Here is an 8491-nt window from a genome sequence, read left to right as displayed (position 1 = left end):
GAGAGAGAAAGAAAGAGAGAGAGAGAGGGACGGGTGGGGATGGGGATAAAGGTTTGGAGAAGAAGAGGGCTGAACTCATCCTTTTATCGGGAACCTACTTCTTAGATAACTAACCCACTCCCACAATAATGGCATTAATCCATTCATGAGGGCTCTGCCTAGTACCTCTTAAAGGTCCCACCTTTCAGTGCTGTTGCTCTGGGGATTAAGTTCCCAATGCATGAGCTGTGGGGGACACATTCATACCATAGCAAGCTCTATTCACAACATCTATTTCTTGTGGAGTTGGATTTGGTATTCTGTGTCTTCCTAGGAATTTGTCCATTTCATTTAAGTTATCTAACTTGTTTGCATTCAATTATTCATATTATTTCTTTCTAATAATTTTTATTTCTATAAGATTGGTAATAAAATCTTGACTTTTGTTTCTGATTCTAGTAATTTGAGTCTTTTGGAGTGGTGGGCAATCTAGCTAAATGTTTGCCATTTTGTTGATCTTTTCAAAGAACCAGCTTTTGATTTCATAATTTTTTTCTTTATTGCTTTTCTATTCTCTATTTCATTTATTTCTGCTCTAGGCTTTCCTTCTTTCTGCTTTCTTTGGACTGTTATGATCAATTATTGAGTGTGTTGTATGAATATACCACATTATGACTATGTATTGGTGAAGTTTTCTTAAGAACTTCAATTTTTGTTAAAATTTGCCTCATATATTTTGGGTATATGTTGTTAAGTATATACAGGTTTGGAGTTATCATATATTTCAGGTTAATTGTTCCTTTTCTTGTTGTCTAATATACTTTATTTCTAAAAAACTGTTTTGGCCAGGCAAGGTGGCTCACACCTGCAATCTCAGCCCTTTGGGAGGCTGAGGTGGGAGGATCACTTGAGCTCAGGAGTTTGAGGCCAGCCTGAGCAACATGGCAAAACCCCGTCTCTACTAAAAATACAAAAACTAGCCAGGCATGGTGGCTCACACCTGTAGTCCCAGCCACCTGGGAGGTTAAGGCAGGAGAATTGTTTGAACACTGGAGGCGAAGGTTGCAGTGAGTCAAGATTGCACTACTGCACTCCAGCCTGGGTGACAGAGCAAGGCTCTATCTCAATAAAAAGTTTTGCCTTAAAGTTTAATTTGACAAATATTAATAAAACTATGCCAGCTTCTTTCCTGTATAAAACTTATTGATCTGAGACCCTTTTAAAAAAATATATAAGTATTTGAAGCTATAAATTTCCTTCTAAGCATTGATTTAGCTTCATCCCATGTTTTGGTTTGTTGTGCTCTGTTTTTATTTTTTTTCAGTTAGAAGTGTTTTCCAATTTTACTTATGATTTCTTTTATTTATTTATTTATTGAGATGGTATCACTGTGTTGCTCAAACTGGAGTGCAGTGGCACAGTTACTGCTCACTGCAGCCTCGACCTCTGTGGCTCAGGGGATAGATCCTCTCACCTCAGCTTCTTGAGTAGCTGGGAGCATGGGCTCTGGCTGCCATGCCCAGCTAATTTTCCATTTTCTGCAGAGTCAGGGTTTTGCCATGTTGCTCAGACTGTGATTTCCCCTTTAACCATTGGTTATTTAGGAATGTGTTGTTTAATATCCACATATGTGTGAATTTCCCAAATTTTCTTCCACTATTGATTTCTAGTTTCATTCCATCGTGTTTGGAGAACACACTGCATAATTTCAATCCTTGCGATTCTCCTGCCTCAGCCTCCCGAGTAGCTGGGACCACAGGCATGTGCCACCACTCCCAGCTAATTTATTTGGTATTTTTAGTAGAGACAGGGCTTCACCATTCTGGCCAGGATGGTCTTGGTCTCCGACCCCATGATCCACCTGCCTTGGGCTCCCAAAGTGCCAGGACCACAGGTGTGAGCCACTGCGCCCAGCATATTCAAAACATTTTCTATGTCTTTTTTTAAGTTTTGAAGTTTTCTCCACAGAGGTATTAATTTTCTTTGTGAATTCCTAGGTACTTTTCTATTTTTTATTGAGAGGTACTTACCTTATGTTTATTACTGGTGTTCAGAAATGATATTAATTTTGTAGATTGATCATGTGGCTGGAAAATGTGCTAAAATGTCATTCTAAAAGTTGACTATTTATTTTGTTAATTTTGTGAGTTTATCATCTCACCTTCAAAAATCTGTTTTTATTTCTTCCTGTGCTAGTTTTTACACCTCTTATTATGTCTGGACCATTGTACTATATATATATTTTTTTCATTGTACTATATTCAAACTAGTGGTGATAGTAATTTCCCCTCAAATTTGGACTGAAAGTCCCCTTTAAAAAAATCCCAAATTCAGCTGGGGCAACATGGCGAAACCCCTTCTCAACTAAAAATACGAAAATTAGCCAGGCATGGTGGCGCTCATCTGTAGTCCCAGCCACTTAGAAGGCTGAGGTGGGAGGATTGTTAGAGACCAGGAGGCAGAGGCTGCAGTGAGCCAAGATGGTGCCACTGCACACTCCCGCCTGGAGGCAGAGTGCTGTCTCAAAACAAACAAACAAACAAAAAAAAACCTAAAAATTGGAAACAAAATGTAAGTTTATAACTTTCTATCATGAAAAGTGGATGATAGTGTATACTCACTTCCGCAACACATATACTAAAATCGGAATGATACAGACAGAAAAGTGGATGATGGCTTCTCTGGTTTCCTTGAAAAAAAATTTCTTTTAAACTGGATAACCCAGCTGGGTGCGATGGTTCACTCCTGTATTCCTAGCACTTTGGGAGGCTGAGGCAGGTGGATGACGTTAAGTCCAGGAGTTCGAGACCAGCCTGGGCAACATGGCAAAACTTTGCCTCTACAAAAAATACAAAAATTGGCCGGGCTGGGTGGCTCACGCCTGCAATCCCACACCCTGGGAGGTCAAGGTGGGTGGATCACTGGAGGTCAGGAGTTCGAGACCAGCCTGGGCAACACGGTGAAACCCTGTCTCCACCAAAAACACAAAAATTAGCCGGGCATGGTGTCATGCACCTGTAATCCCAGCCGCTCAGGGGGCTGAGGCAGGAGAATCGCCTGAACCTTGGGAGGTGGAGGTTGCAGTGAGCCGAGATCCCGCCACTGCACTCCAGCCCGGGTGACAGTGTGAAACTCTGTCTCAAAAAACAAACAAACAAAAAAACAAAAAATTAGTCGAGTGTGGTGGCAGGCACCTGTAGTCCCAGCTACTCAGGAGGCTGAGGTGGGAGAATCACCTGAGCCCAGGAGGTCAAGGCTCTGGTGAGCCATGATTGTTCCACTGCATTCCAGCCTGGGTGACAGAGAGAGACCTAGTTTTTTAAAAATAAAGTGGATAACTCCCAAAACCACTGTTCTACTTTTAGAAAATCCAGGATAATTTTGGGAAGGGAATTTTGGAGTCTCATTGGCCATGTAAGGGACTAGGAAGGCTTCTCAGGAAGAATTGTGGGGCTGATTGCATAGTGCCCAGCTCTACTTGGAAAAATCTTTTTGCAACATTTCCATGGAAATCAGAGACACAGCCCCAGATGTTTGCGTTAAAATGAGACAAAGGAAAAAAAAGTCATGTACAAGAGGCAAGAAGACCTCTTTTCTAAATGGTCCATATTTATTAGTACTCTGGTCAGAGAAATCCAAAGTCTACCATATTGGAGGTCTTCTGGAATTCCAGGCTGTCTGTTAGACTGTAGGCTTCAAAGCTTTGGCTTGTCATACTGGGCCAGGTTTGTGTGGGAGATAGGCCTACAGCTGGACCAGCAAAGGTGCTCAGAGAGGAACCCTGTCCTCCTACCTGGTACCTTGTGGGTGAGAGATACTGATACAGACAGTGGAAAGAAGAGCTGGATATCTCATTCTCATCAGGAAGATTGTACAGTTCTATGATTTGGGATATGTCACAGGCATCAGAGTACAAAGCAGGAACTGAGGCCACCAGCCTCTCCCATTGAGTATCTTGCATTTGGAAGTCACCTGTGGGACTCTCAGTGAAGGTGGAGTTCCAGGCCGAATTGGAAGGGTCTAAGGGCTGAGGAGAAAGGGAGCTGTAGAAATCTGAAACCACAGGAGAAAAAGCATAAGGACTTGGGGATGTTCTAGGGGAGGTGGGCACATTCTTCTTGGATGAAAGGATCTGGTTTGATTGCTGCTGCTGCTGCTGCTGCTGCTTCAATCTGAATTGCCAGTTCCTGAACCAAGCCTTTACCTGTTGACTCCAGTAGGTTGAGTTGCAAAGCTAGTTTCTCCTGAAGATTTCTATCTGGGAACATAGTCTGGCTAAACAGAGCTTCTAGCTCTTCATACTGTTGGTGGGTGAATGAAGTACGTTCTTGATGCCTTCTCCATATTGTTGTAGTCCCAGCTACTCGGGAGGCTGAGGTGGGAAGATCACTTGAACCTGGGAGGTTGAGGCTGCAGTGAGTGGAGACCATGCTACTGTACTCCAGCTTGGATGACAGACTGAAACTGGGACTAGCTGGATCCTGTGGTGGTATCACCTTCATGTTGGAATCATTCCTGTTGATGAAAGGGTCTGGCTGGAAATTCTCTGGGGCCATTCTGTTCATCATGGTTTTTGAAATCTGTCATGAATCCCCTTAGACTAACCATTTTCAGTCCTGCATGGTTTGTCTCTCTCTGGAAATGCAGTTTCCTTAGTGTGTCCAAAAATTTTTAAATAACATCCGTATCCAACTCAACAATAAAAGAACAAATAACCCAATTAAACAATGGGCAAATGTGTGGATAGACATTTCTTCTAAGAAGGTAGATAAATGGCCAATAAGCACAAGAAAAAGATGCTCAATAAATATCATTAGTCACTAGGGAAATGCAAATCAAACCCACAACCAGATACCACTTCATACTCACCAGGATAGCTAAAATAAAAAAGACAGACAATAACAAGTGTTGATGAGGGTGTGGAAAAATTGGGATACTCGTGCTTTGCTTGTGGGAATGTAAAATGATGCAACGGCTTTGGGAAACAGTTTGGCACTTCCCCCTAAAGTTAAACAGTTACCATTCAATCCTGCAATTCCACTTCTGGATATATACCCAAGAGAATTGGAAACATATGTTCACACAAAAACTTGTATACTAATAATGTATACATTATATCTATACAATGGAATATCATTCAGCCATAAAAAGGAAAGAAGTATGAATACATGATACAACAGGAATGAACCTTGAAAACACTATGCTCAGTAGACACAAAAGGCCATATATTATATGATTGCACTTATATGACATGTCTGAAATAGACAAATCCATAGAGACAGAAAGTAGGTTAGTGTTTGCCAGGGGATGGAGGGAAAGGGGAAGGGAAGTGTCTAATGGATATGAGGCTTATTTTTGAGCTGATAAAAATGTTCTGGAATTAGATAGTGATGGTTGTACAACTTTGTGAATGTACTGAATGCACCAAACTGCACATTTTAAAAGAGTGAATTTTATGATATCTGGATCACTGTATACCTCAGTAAAAAATCCTTATCCAAGATGATGATAACACCTAACATTTATTAAAGGATAGTGTAAGAAATTGTGCTATAAGTTTGATGAATTATTTTATTTAATTCTCTTAACAGTCACAGGGGCATGTGACTCTTATTATTTCTACCTTACAGAGGGGGAAACTGAGGCTTACACAGAGTTACTAATTTGTCCAAGTCACATGGGGTTTAATGCCAGACTTCAGTTTTGGTTTGATACCAGACTCTGGTTTTTACCACTATGCGCTAGAGCCTCTGTAATAAGCATGACTAGACTTTGAATAATTTCCTGTTCTCTCTGTATTTAGGTCTCTGGGTTCACCTTTGGTGTTTTTGGACCTTTTGATATTTTATTCCTTCAGGATTCTATAATTGGATGCTCTAGTGACCAGGAATAGGAATAGATCTGTCTGGCGGTCCACCCCTCATCTCTCACTTCAATAAAGGACTTTGTTGAAGGCCACCTCCATCCCCTGTTTGCTCAAACATAATTCACTTGGAGCAGCTCTTTGGATACTTCAATCTAAATGAAAACCCTCCTTTTAGAGGTTCTCGCTGAACTGTATCCTTCTTTTTCATAGCACCTATTACAGTCAAGTAAAAATTTGATTAATAGCGGTCTTCCTCACTAGCCTACAAACTTCATGAATCAGGGACCAATATAGTTTGAATATTTGTTGCCTCCAAATCTCATGTTGAAATTTTGAGCCCCAGTGTTGAAGGTGAGCCCTAGTGGGAGGTGTTTGGGTCATGGAGGCTGATCTTTCATGAAAAGCCTTGTGCTGTCCTCATGGTAATGAGTGTGTTCTCAGTCTGTTAGTTACCAGGAGATTTGATTGTTAAAAAAGAGCCTGACACCTTCTCTCCCCGCTCTTTCTCCGTCTTTTATCATACGACACATGGGCTCCCCTTTGCCTTCCACCATGAGTAGAAGCAGTTTGAGGTCCTTACAGGAAGCAGATGCTGGCATCATGCTTCTTCAATAAATTAGCCTCAGGTGTTCCTTTATCACAATGCAAATAAACTGAGGCAGGAACATGTCTGCTTTGCTCACTATTGTACACTCAGAAAGTAGCCCTGAGCACACAGTAAGTACTCAATAAGTATCAATTGAATGACTAAACACCAGCACAGTGTGAAGATACCTGCAATTTTCACACTTCTCTACTGTCCTCTACTATACAGGGTTCCTTTTTAGAAATGTCTATGTTATTCCTCTGGCTTCTGGATCCAGTGCTTAAGCTCAGCATGGGGGTGCTTCAAGGCCACTGCTGGCTTGCACTGTCGGAAAGTGACGCACTAGTGGAAGGCTTTGGCTTTGGTTCTAACCTCAGAGACTTCTCTAAATGTTTCCCATGTGTTGTGCTCCTCCACTCTGACTGGGATTTTGGCTATCACCTAATTCCTTGCCTCCACTAGCCCTTATGACTGTTCATAATAACATTTCCCATGAGCTCCCCCATGATGCTAAAAAATTTTACACCTGGCAAATCTATCACCACCACCTAAGTGGTTAAGCGTGTACACGGCAATATTCCCAGAATAGAAGCAAAATGAACAATCCCGAACTGTTAATTTCCCTAGGTTATACAGCAAATAAGTGATAGAAGCAGAATGAGAAACTTACTAGATGCTGAACTTTTTAAGGGATCTGTTTTGTATATTTGTTTTCCTTACTATGCCCGGCACAGTCCCTGGCACTATTAGGAACTCATTCAATATTTCTTAAATAGAACCCAAAATTCTTTCTGGAGGGGACTCACACTCTGTTGTGCTTCAACAGATTCTCAACCCCCTCAGTATATCTCCCCTCAACTACTCTTTATAAGTTTTTATAAGTTTTTAGATGTTATTGGAGCACCCAAATTCCAAAGATACCTAACCAAACCCACCAAAAGAGCCCCACTTTCTCATTTTTTATGTCACTATTGTTGGTACCACCATTTTTTATCCACCCAAGTTTGAAATCCACTTTTTAAAATTCCTCAATCTCTCTTATTCCACAACGAGTTGTCAAGTCCTATAGGTTCTCCTTGTATAAAACCTTTGTGGTTTTTTTCATTTTCCACTGCCACTAGCCCAATTTAGACTCTCATTATCTTTCAACTAGAGTTACTGTGATAACAGCTTCTGACTTTCCCCACCTCTGAGCTCTCTCAACTGTGCTACAGAATGGATATTGTTTCTGGAATAATTTTTCTCACTCTGATAGGCTTTTCCCAAAAACTTTCAACAACTTCCTGTACTATTTTGTCCAAATTCAAATCCTATGGAATCCAAAGTCCTTCAAAAGTGATTACAACTTACTTTTCTGTCTTGATCTCTGCCTTCTAGGAGCACAATTCTCTGGGCAAACCAAAAGGTCCTCCTCAGCATTCCCTGGGCATTCCCTAATTCCCTGCTTCATGCTACCTATGACTTATTCCTTATGCTAAAATGTCTATATCATGGCCTGAACATCTCAAATGAAAGCTCTTCCCAGAATTTTTTCTTGATTCCTGCCCCCAAATGAGATCTTGTAATCTTTTGACTTTGGAATGAGGAGTCAAATTTTTGTCACTCTTCTGTGGCATATCTACTGTGTGTTAATAATTTGTGGTGTGGATGGCATCTCCCCTAGGAGACAATCAAGTCAGATCCATGACTTATACAATTTTGTAAGTACCGTGTACCACCAAGCTAGTGCCTTTTAAATAGTAGGCAATTGTGGAATTTAAATAGCTTGCTTTTCTTCATCATCCATTTCTTCTATTTACATACTAAAAATCATTTCTTTATATTCAGCATCTTACAAAGCTGATAAAGTCATGTATCTAAAGCTCATTGCTCAGTTCCTTCATATACTCCACGGATATAAAACTGTTTAATAAACAAGACAACATACAGAATGGGAGAAAACTTTTGCAATCTATGCATCTGACAAACGTCTAATATCCAACATCTATAAAGAACTTAAACAAATTTACAAGAAAAAAACAAAAAACTCCATTAAAAAGTAGGCAAAGGACATGAACAGA

The 8491-nt window shown here is 40.6% G+C and overlaps 1 pseudogene; it reads right to left on the bottom strand.

Annotated features, from left to right (window-relative positions):
• Positions 1-2223: 2223 nt before the first annotated feature.
• Positions 2224-4547, bottom strand: LOC100976305 (arginine-fifty homeobox-like; annotated as a pseudogene).
• Between the last annotated feature and the right edge of the window lie 3944 nt (positions 4548-8491).

The sequence above is a fragment of the Pan paniscus genome, chromosome 4 (genome assembly GCF_029289425.2).
Source record: "Pan paniscus chromosome 4, NHGRI_mPanPan1-v2.0_pri, whole genome shotgun sequence".
In the NCBI taxonomy this organism is placed as follows: Eukaryota; Metazoa; Chordata; class Mammalia; order Primates; family Hominidae; genus Pan; species Pan paniscus.
The sequence above is the reverse complement of the archived record's forward strand: the minus strand, read 5'-3'. Positions and strand labels throughout refer to the sequence as shown.